Here is an 11,866-nt window from a genome sequence, read left to right on the forward strand (position 1 = left end):
GCCCTCATTATTGTTAAACCAACATCTAGTATAGTGCCTGGAAATAAATAACAGATACTCAAAAATGTCTATTTAATTAACTAATTCCCAGCAGCAGTGGTTTCCCTCTTGGTGAACCCACCTACCCAAAGGATGCATAAGCAATACCAATCATTATGTCTAAGAGGACCTGAAAAATGTGGGGTGTGATCTTAACTGACCTCAGCCTACTGGGAAAATGACTGAGTGAGCAGAGTATAAGTCCTCTAGCAGGGTGCTGCTCCCAGAAGGTCCTTCCAAATGGGTGCTGGATCACAGCCAATGGCCAGGATGTCAAAGCAGAAGCCTGGCCTCATAACAGTGGGCTAGGAGAAACAAAATAGAGGCCAGGATGCCAACCAAGTCAACTAACCATTGATCTGATCCCCGGATGTTGCAACAAATTGGAAAGCTAACCCAAGCTAAAGTTTTTAATGGGAAGATGCCAGGATGTCCGGACCTAGACCCCTCACGAGGATGAAGTGTTGATGAGTTCCCCAGTGCAAATCAGAAACCAGGTCTGTAGATGATTCCAGACTGATTCAACCACGTTAAGATGTTTTGAAACACTTCCAGGCATAGATCTCTGCAGGCTCCATGCTCACAGGCAAGTGACTTAACATGTCCCGAGTCTCAGTTTTCCAATTTGTAAACAGAGGGTTGTTCATTCTTACTGTGCAATGTTAGTCTAAGAATTACATAATATCAATGAGGACCCGAGAACAGTCCCTCATATATATAGTAAGAATTTGATAAATGGTAGCTATCATTATTTAATGTCTGCCAACTAACTGGACTAGGACAGAAGTCTGAGTTGTCTGGAAAAGTCCTGCAGCTATAAAATTGACTCCATTGTAGCTGGCTGGCTTAATTACTGATATCTCTGGTGGCTGTCTTATCATTTGAGGACATATATGTCAAAAAATACAATTTGGAACTTGAGTGAGGGGCTAGATTGGTCCTTCTAGGTCAGTGAAAATTTAACCAGTTCTTCTATAACATCTACATACAAGTGATTAAAGTAAACCTGGAGGAATCATTTAGGAATGTTCCCATTTGAAAAAAAATTAAACTCCTCCCTAATAATATCGAATGCTGTCCAAATGAAATGGTTTGGTGTTTCTGAAATCATTAGTAAACTATTTAAGATTGATTGATTACCTTGTATAACAGGTTATGCTGAATAAATTATCCATTTTTAAAACTCCCAAACCAGAATGCAAAATTGTGCGCATACTTGTACTGAATTCCGTGAATTTATGAGCAAAGATTAAAATGAACTATGGAAAACCAGAGAGCTTTTGAAATAAATAAGCATGACAAAGAGTGATAAACACACACACACACACACACACATATATATACCCACATATACGTATGTATATATTACCCATAAAGCTTCTCAATGTTGAGAAAGTTTATCACCATAAATATTGATTGAATGGTTACCCTCCTCAGCCTCAAGTGCTGCCTTGCCTCTCCTGTCTGGAGTGTGCTCTCACACTAAGGAGGCTGGCACAGACTGCTCCCAGAAGTACCTGCTATCAAAGGTCTCATGGCTTCCTGTTTATTCTGAGGACCAAAAGACTACCTAGAATATGCAGCTTTTAAAAGGCAGACCTAGAGACAAAGGGCCCAGAAAATACCTGCACATAAGAGCAAATGATTTTGAAGGGGAGAGAAGCTGAGAGAATGAGGGATTGATTCAGTCCTCACAAATGAAGTCAAGATTATTCATTTTTGTCCTTTTTTTTAAGGACAATTAATAGGAATTTCTAAAACTCAGAATGTCGAAATCATTAGTGGCTGATCACTTGAAGCAAGATTGCAGCTGTTATGATTAATGGCTGAATTTTAAATATTTCAGATGGATCAAGGAAATCTCCACACAACCCTGCACTCTGCTGCTTGTCATATGTGACTCCCAGGATGCTATGGAGAATTTGATGGCATCTCAACAGGTACTTCCCTCACTAAAATATTGCATAATTCCAAACAAAAAACCCTAATTAAAATTCAAATTCATTGGACAGCACGAAGTTGGAAGAGTATGTTGGAAAGAGTATTAATGGACTTGGAAAGAAAAAGATAGATTTTGGTCACTGCTTTGCCATTTGGTATAACCCTAGGTCCATCACTCAGCTACCCTGGGCCTTGATCTTCTCATCTGCAAAATGGGTGGGGGCATGCTAAAGCCTTCCTTTCCTGATATACACAAAGTTCATTCAAAATATTAAGTGTTATTTCAAATGTAAGGTATTGACACCTGCTTTGTGCAAGACACAGGAACACTGATGAAACAGGATGGGGCAGGGGAGGGATGAGTATTAAGAAGAAATAAGACACGATTCTGCCCTGAGGAGGATTTCAGGCTAGCAGGCACATAAAACCAATTTATAAATAATCAGAATTACAGGTATAAAAAGGATAGTCTTAAGGGTGCTGCAGATAAATTCTCATGGGAATTCAGAGGTGAGGCACTTCAGGCTTGGAGGATGGTGAAGAATCAGGGAAGGCTTTAAGGAGGAAGTGACAGAGTGATAGAAGGCAGCTGAGGGTGGCAGTGGTTTCTGAATTTTTCTGAGTTTGGGCAGCCAGAAGAGAAATCAATGCCACTGATGTGGGGACCTAGTGTTCTTGTTAAGTCACCTGAAAGTGCGGCAAAAAGAGAACAGGTCAAGCATGTCTCCATACCAAACCATTTCCACCTCTCCAGGGTTACTGAAAATGAAAGTGAGGCGGTCATTTGGATGGGGGTGACAAGCCCTTGTTCTTGCCTATCAGATGCTTTAGAGCCAAAAAAAAAAAAAAAAGAAAATTCTTGCAAGGCCTCAGCTGAAGGAAAAGACCTCCATGGTGGATAACATTTTCAAATTGCTTCTAAAAAGAGAATAGTAAAATATAAAGAAATAGTTGAGTAGATGAAAACAATGGGGGAGAGTGACTCCTGACCCACGCTGAACATCACCCTGTGCCCTCCATTCCCGTCTATCTTACACACCTCCGCCAGGGTAATCCCCTTAAACAGCAGTTTTGACCACATCACTCTTCTACTAAAAAATTTAGACTTGGCTCCCTGATGCCTACAAAGTTAAGCTCACATTTTAAAAATTAAAATCCTCCACAAAGGTCCCAATCAATCTTTCTATTACCTACTACCTCTTCCCTTCGTTGCAGTCAAGCCCAACCACATGCTCTCCAAAGAATCTGCTCTGAACTTTCCTGCTCACTCTATGTCATGCTCTGGTTTTCTGGTCCATAAAGTCTGTCTTCCCATATCCACCTTTCAAAATCTTAGCAATTTTCCAGGGCAAATTCAAACCTCATTCCAATCCAATTATGCAATCATTCCCTGAGCCCATTCCATGAATTCCTTCCATTAGCCCATGGGAGATGCAAAGATGATGCACCTTTTTTTTGCTTGGTTGCTTCCTAAGAAGGAGGGAAGACAGACACATAAAACAATTAAATTAATATAGTATAATATGTACTGTGCGCTGTGTGGACACAGACTCTTAAAAAATGAATTCTGCTATTGGAAAGTGATCACTGAAAGATTCAAAGGAGAAGCAGAGGATGCCCAGATGAAAATGAGAGAGAAAGGCTAATAGACAGACAGAATAGCATATGGCAAGGTACGGAGGCAAATGAAAAACATGATCAAGAACAGCGATAGGTTCAAGGTGGTTGGAGCACAGAGTGTGAGGGACAGGAATGAAGCAGGAGTTGGGAGAGAAATTCTGGGACTTAGTGTATTGGATATACTAAGGCAAGAGTTTGGATCTTACCTTGGAGGCATGGGGATCCACTGAGTCTTTTTAGGAGTGATGGCTGATATTCGATGTTTGATTTTACCTGATAACTCTGGTAGCATTGTATAAGATGGGGTAAAGACAAAGAAGAAATTATCACTGTAATCCACACAAGAAAAATGGGAGGCCTGTACCAGGGGAGACACAATGGAAATAAAAAAGGAGATGGGTATAGGAACCTCTTCCATCAAGACTTTCCTAATCCACTCTTCATTCTTGAACAGAGGTTTCCCAGTTCTTTCATTTAAAACCTAACTCATACTTTTATATCTATCAGATAGCATTTTTGACCATCAGAGTTAATTTGTTTTAACCTCCCAATATCAAACCAAAAGCCCGTGAGCCTGAATCATAGAAGGTGCTCAAGAAATGGGCAATGAAGGGACCTATACAAATTGTCTTAGGATTGTTTGGGTGCCAGAATTAGAAAACCACTTAATATAACTTGAAGAGGGTGGGCCACGGTGGCTCAGCAGGCAAGAATGCTTGCCTGCCATGCCAGAGGACCTGGGTTCGATTCCCGGTCCCTGCCCATGTTAAAAAAAAAAAATATATATATATATATATAAATATATATATATAACTTGAAGAAAAGGAGGTTTATTATTAGGATATGGGGATGGCTCATGGATATTGGGGGCAAGAAACCGAACCAGGTCCTGAATAGAAACATGGTCCTTCCAGCTTAAGGAATAATGACAGAGGAACTCCCAGTCTCTGTGTTCCTCTGTTCAAATTCTCAAAAGATCAGAAGAGAAGATGGGACACTCTACCCCAGATCTAATCAACTGTGGCCAGGACAGGATGGGGTCACATGATACAAACATGGCCAAAAGGGTCCAAACCTTCCACTAGGGTTGTGGATGAGGGCAATTCTCAAAGAAGAACGGGAATACGATTGGCAGGTAGCTCAAGAAGGGCATATGAGGATTCTGGGTATCTTAAGATGCTGATCATTTATTGCCTATATAAAATACCTTCACAAGAAGAACATAATAATATTGTTAAAAATTTTTTTGCAGATGTTGATCTCAACTATCCATAAACCACAGTCCTATGAAACAGGGTTGGGTCTTTTTTTCGTTTTTCACTCTCCCTTTTATAAGCAAGTAAAAAGTCTCAGAGAAGTTAAGTGATTTGTTCAGTGTCACTTTGTGAAGCTAAACACTTAAATCCAGGAACATGCATTTCTCAAACCCAAGACCACTTGGATCAGACAAACATTTCTCCTTATTTATTTACTGACAAATGTTTGTTGAGTACCTCTATGGGCTAAACCCTATGCTTGGGACTGAATATAAATTCAAAAAAGTAATCATTTTACCCATGCTATCACTGAAGAGACAAGGCTAATTCTTAAAGTTTACCATCCAAGATATATGACAAATGAGCAAGTGGTTTATTAAAGTACTGAAACTTCTCCCCAAAGTTTCTATAATTAGTTCAGGTGCTTAGTGATATTTTACTTACTTTATTCAGCAATAATATTTAAGATTAATATATTCTCTCTGGTATCTATAGTAACCGGTCTTTCAGTGTAGTATTAAGATTGGGGATTTATTTATATTTAGGCTTCACCCAAGAGGAAGATTTTTGTATAATTTATTGTTACATTTAGAGAGCATAAAACCTTTAGGCCACAATATGTAGTTAATATTCAGAATTAAGTCAGTGTATTATGCATCAACTGGTAGGTCAAATTCAGCTTTGTGTGTTATAATTTATAATACAGGTTTTTGCCTGGAGCAACATGGAAGCCCTAAAGCAATGCTGTGAATTATTACAACTAAATCGGGCACTACCTGCCAAAATATATGCCATTGCTTGTATTTCTATTGCACGAAGACTATAAACATGATTTCCAAGAGGCCTGTGCTGCAAGGACATCTAAATAAAATATCAGTTTCATGACCAGTGTCAGCATTTAGAAACTTATTTCTTTTACTTGCAATTGCTACAAGTCTGGGATTCTGTGGCAATTCACTTCTTAGCTGCTTACAAAATGGCAGTTTATAGGTTTTATGACTACACAGTATAAGCACATATCTCTCTTTTAATGGTTGCACAAACTACTCTGCAGTACGCTTATGATCATTTTTAAAACTGTATTTGGAAAGCAACCTTAAACATAGCGTTTAAGAAGCCACAAGATTTTTAAATAAAAGATTCAGTGGATATTTAAACTATATTATGAATTTCTTTCATTGAATACCATTTGTGTTTTTGATCACTCTTTACCTAGCTTCTTGGCTAGGATTTCTAAAATAAAACACAGATGAGCTCTTTTTGAACTGTGGGTTTCAAGCATCTTCATTCCAAGGGATATTGCATGCTCTGCACAAAGGCTAGCTAGCATATGAGGCCAACTTTTGATAAGCCCTGAATGGATTTCCTGTTTTATCAATCTGTAAAAATTGTAGAAAACAATCAATTTTCATCTAAACATCCTCAAGTAAAAGGTTAAGCAAATTCTGGAGTGTGCAGTTCATGTATATGGCCAGTTCCATTATGCTTTCAAAGACTATATAATTAACTTCTTTAAAAGCTTAATTCTGGCTTAGCCTCTCCCGGTGGAGGTCATAATCCAAAATTAATGTTAGGAAAACAAGAGAAGAAAGCACACCTAAAATGTACAATTACCTCACACATTCTGGGTACTTGAAAAATGAGGTAGGTTTTAATAATCCCTGTGTCTCTTCTCTCTGAAGGGAGTTGCCAGGAGTACATGCTATTGGTGTCAGGAGAGATCATTTAGCCAAGGAGGAGAAGACAACAGGAAACAGACTTTTTTCCTAGCAAATATTTCTGACAGTCAGAATTGTCCAAAGGTCTTCAAAGGGAGCAGTAAGTGCTAAGAGTCTGAGGTAGGAATGAGCTTGGTGTTTTCAAGGAAACTCAAGAGGGTCTGTGCGCCTGGGGGAGGGGAGCTAGAGGACAGGGATTAGTCATGGGCAGGCCAATCAGAATCGAATTTTATGCATGGATGAAAGGAACAAGACCTGTTCTTTTCTCTCCAGGATCAGGAACTTGGATGCTGTGAGCCCAAAGCCAACTGGAACCATGCCCCTCCTCACACTACAGTGAGGTACTACAGGAAGGAAGAGCTCCAATAGAAGTCAAGACCATGAGAGGTGCAGAGGGGAGAGAGAGAGAAGAAGATGAAGAGAGGGGGAGAATGGGAGACAAGAGAAGAGAAAAGCTTGTTGGTAACTGAGGCTCTGGGTCCAGTTCTACCTGAGATTAGATCCACCCTAATTTTGACTTGACATTGACTTGACATTTATATATGTGGATATATTGTCTCCATCTTTGGGGGTAGGGGGGAGTTGAGGAGGTAACTTAATTTGACTGGGATTTCTGTATTTGTAAGAAAGATGCTTAACTCAAACTTCAATATGCTAGCAGTCTTAGTTTATGGCTACCAAATTTTAGTAACACCTAATAATTTATTTTGTAGGATTATAATAAGAAAACCTTAGTCCTTATATGAAAACAAACAAGAAAAAAAAAAGAAAATAAGAATATTTGTTTATGGGCATACCATAAGGGTCAAAGAAAAGGCCTGGACTTTTCAGCCAAATCCTTGTCTTTCAGGAAAGTGGCCAAAAATCAAGCTTTAAGTATCACCAAATGAGACCAGGGCCTCTCACTCTCATGTACCATATGGTACTTGTAGCTAAGATCTTATCTCATTGATAATGCTGCACCTAAGATACGTGGGTATGTCAAGGGGAGACACCATCTGTGATGTAAAATCAGCTCTCTCGTGATGGAGCAGGGGGAAGGCAGAAGGGCAGAGACTGCTGTCCAAGCAGTCACCTGGGTGGCTGGACCAGATAACATTTAGGGTCTTTTCTAACACTGAGATTCTGCACACCACGCCTCCTGACTTGAAGGGCAAGGAAGCAGCACTCATTCGACATACATGTAACAGAACCTCTCTACCATAGCATGCTAACTCCAAAAGTTACTTCCAAAATAGTGATGATATGTAATATGTATTTTATATTCTCATGGCTTGACTATGAAATGCACAGGTGTGGGAAGAGCATACTCCTGTCAGACGCAGTGGCTCATCGCTGCCCCAGAGGTGCAGTTGCCTCCAATCACTTGCGTTGAGGGCTCTGAGCACACATCTGAAGGTGAAATTTGGCTCATGCCATGAACACATTTGCTTGTCTGACTAAAGAAAACAGGTGTGCAGTCACCTCATGTAAGGGAACTCACTGCACATTGGGCCATGTAACGAAGCAAGCTGGAGCAGGTGTGCAGTTTGGCAAGCAAACCCTAAACAAGTTTCTAGAAGGATATTGGACAATGACTACAGTGTGCCAACTGGCTGTTCTTTTTCACCTGCCTCATAAGCCCACAAGGTTGAGAGCATGCCAAAGCCCTTGCTACCTAAACATCAGAAAGAACTGTACGTAAGAGCCAGTCGATTTGGGATCGAATGCAGATAGTCTTTCAGGTACATAATCACCAACTTGGTAGTCTCCATGTTCCAGGAAGCCCCCAAATTCAATGAGGTTTCATTATTCCATCCTTCATTCACTCAACAAATATTTGTTGAACACCTATTATTTTCAGTATTTTAAAGGAGCTTTAAAAAAAATCTTATACTTAGCAGCTATCAGATCTTTCACATTTATGAAAACATTGTCATTCCTTTGACCCAGCCTGGGACTACAATATTTCCTGAACCCCAAGCATCATGTTTATTCCCATTTTAAGATTTTAAAAAAATCAAAAGTCTTATCATTTGTTTCTGTTTCCATAAAAATCTATAATGTGCATCTTACATGGAATTATTTGAAGATATCTTAGAATCAGGAAATATCATATATGAATTCTTATTGGCCACAATAATTATCTTTTACTAGCAAGAAGTTCTGATTAAGGCTTAAAAAAAAATACAACAGGGGAAAAGGAATAGACTACGGATGCATTCAACAACATGGCTGAATCTCACTTGCATTATGCTAAGTGAAAGAAGCCAGACACAAAAGGCTACATTAATGTATGATTCCATTTATATGAAATTTTGGAAAAGATAAAACTAAGGGATGGAAAACAGGTATCTGCCAAGAGCTATGGGTGAGAGGAGGAGCTGGCTCAAAGAGGCACAAGGGAATATTTGGGAGTAATGGAACAATTTCATATCATGAATGCAGTGGGAGTTATATGACTGTATATTTGTCAAAACTCTTAGAACTGTACACCAAAAAAGGTAATTTTACCATATGTGAATTAATAAAAGCTGAACAAAAAACCAAATTCTTTCCAAATAATTAAAGGATTATGTTGTGGTACCTACAAAAAGAAGAGAGAACTTTATTATTACAAAGCAGTGAGTTAGATAGACTAACCCTAAGTAAAATTGGTGAGCAGAGGCCAAATGGTCTTGGAAAACCAAGTTCCAAGAGAAGACCCTGAGTTTAGTTTAAACGTCTTCAAACATCAGACAGTACTCATAGACACAGAGCTGTGTGACTGTATTTGAAACGTCAGATACATCCAGGTAAGAGGTAAGAGGGAAGCCAAGACCCTCTGCCTTTATTTTTTATATAGGAAGAAAAAGAGCCCCTACCACAAAATAGTTCATCTCAATTTATTAGAAAGTAAAATCCACAAGAGCAGAGATTTAGATTGTTTACTGATGCATAGCCAGTCCTCTACGACAGTGTCTGACATATGGGGAGCACTCAAAAATATAGTGTACATAAGTGAGTGAGTTGCACTTGAGCTGCCTAAATTAACCAGAAGATCATTCTCCATTTCCAAATACATGTCAGATAAAATCTAATAAAAGAATGTGTGGCTACACAGTGAAGCTTGAAACCAAGGGAGGTGACAAAAATAAAGAGAAAACTCAAAGTCAGTTTGTGAGCGAGAACTGAAACCAAATGGCCCATGGGATTCCTGGACCTAAATATAAGTCCGAATAGTTCAGGGATGGGTTTCTGATGTGTTCAGGTAGTGGGTAGAGGCTTTTGAAAGACTAAAACTGATCCTTCCAGGACCCATTAAAGGCTGCCTCAGCCCTGAAACTGGGTATAGAAGAACTTCATCCACCTACCTAGGAAAACAGAAACTTGATATCCAAAAGGCATCGGTGAAGAGAGTCATCTGAGAGAAATTGGAACCCCAGGTTGATGCCATATAAAGGTGTGGAGTCTAAATTCAAAATCTGCATGTTTTGTCACATAAATTTATAAAATTTATAAAAGGTAGTTTAACCTTAACTGGTTAAGACCTGTCTATTTCCAATCTGATTTCCCTATCAAACTTCTTTTTTTATTTGAAGGTATTGAAATGGCAATGGGCATTTTGGGTATTGGCCTAAAGTTGGAGATACATTTAGTTTGGGTAGAATGAGACGTACTTATGTGGTTCTTAATCATTTCCATGTAGTGACATTAAGGCACCAGGCTTGAGAGCAATTTAAACAAGTCCTACAGTGCCACAAATATGTGGATAGTGGAGAAGAAAAATTGTGAAATGTACAGCAACTCATTTGGAAAGATTTTCTTTTCAAATCTTACAGCTCATGTTCAAAAAATAAGTTAATAGAAGCCGTTTTAATTTTCTGGGTGCTAAAACAAATATCAAAAAATGGGTTGGCTTAAACAATGGGAATTTACTGGCTTATAATTTTGAGGTTAGAAGTCTGAAGAGATGTACCAGGCAGTTAACTGATAAAAGTATGAGATGTTTGTGGGATTTGTCAGCTTTTAAAATGTATAATTTATTTCTTTTTTTCATTCTAAATAATATTTACTATTATTTTACCTTATTTTGTATTTATAATAATATTATTTTTCTTAAAGAAAATACATTTACAAAATGTACAAGCTTCAAGTTCCATAAAACCTTTATCTGCCCCTAGTTCAAAAGTTAACAGCAATAATAAAAACTATATGGCAGAAATAGGACAGTATGAAAAAGAATCAAATAGAAAATCTAGAAATAAAACTACAGTGAAAAAAAAATCCAGTGGAAGAGTTGAACAGAAAACTAGACAGAACCACTGGGAGATTAAGTGAACTGCAAAAATAGATCAAAGAAAGCTGGTCAGAGTGCAACACAGAGGAACAGATAGAAAATATGAGAAAGAGTTAAGAGACATGGAGGATATAGCAAGAATGTCCAACATGTATATTAGGAATTACAGAAAGAGAAAATGGAAAGAATGGAGAAGAGTTGATATTCAAAGAAATAATACTCAAGAATTTCCAGAATTGAAGACAGGAGTCATCATACAAAATCCTCAGCAGAATAAATAAGAATAAGTCTAGACCTAACATATTGTAATAAAATGGCAGTGCAGTATAAACAAGGAGACAGCTTTTAAAGCTGCTAGAAACAAAAGTGAAATTAGAACAAGACCTTCTGAAGATTTCCTACCAGCAACAACAGATGCCAGGAGACAATGTGATATAACATCCATCTAAACCATCATTCAAGAATGAGTGATAAACAAAGTTATTTTCAGACAAAGATCAGTTAAAAAAAAGTAACAAAAATATCTTGAATAAGTAAAACGAATTTGGAAGACTCACACTTCCTGACTATGAAGCATGTTACAAAGCTATACTGGTCAAAACAGCAAGGTTCTGACCTAAAGATAAATCTATTGACCAATGAATTGAATTGAGATTTCAGAAATAGACCCTCATACCTATGGCAAATTGATTTCTGACAAAATTCACTCAACTGGGACAGAACAGTTTCTTCAACAAATGGTACTGGGAAATTGGATATCCAGATGCAAAAGAATGAAAATGAACCCCTTTCTCACACCTTATACAAAAATTAACTCAAAATCAATCAAAGATCTAAATATAAGAACCAAAACTATAACACTCCTAGAAGTAAATGTAGGGAAGCATCTTCAAGATCTTGTGGTAAGTGGTGATTTCTTAGACTAAAGAATGGCAACTATTAAGCAAACAGAAAACTACAAGAGTTGGAGAGGATGTGGAGAAATAGGAACACATATATACTGCTGGCGGAAATGAAGAAAGGTGCAGCCACTG

This window comes from Tamandua tetradactyla, chromosome 14 (genome assembly GCF_023851605.1).
Source record: "Tamandua tetradactyla isolate mTamTet1 chromosome 14, mTamTet1.pri, whole genome shotgun sequence".
NCBI lineage: Eukaryota > Metazoa > Chordata > Mammalia > Pilosa > Myrmecophagidae > Tamandua > Tamandua tetradactyla.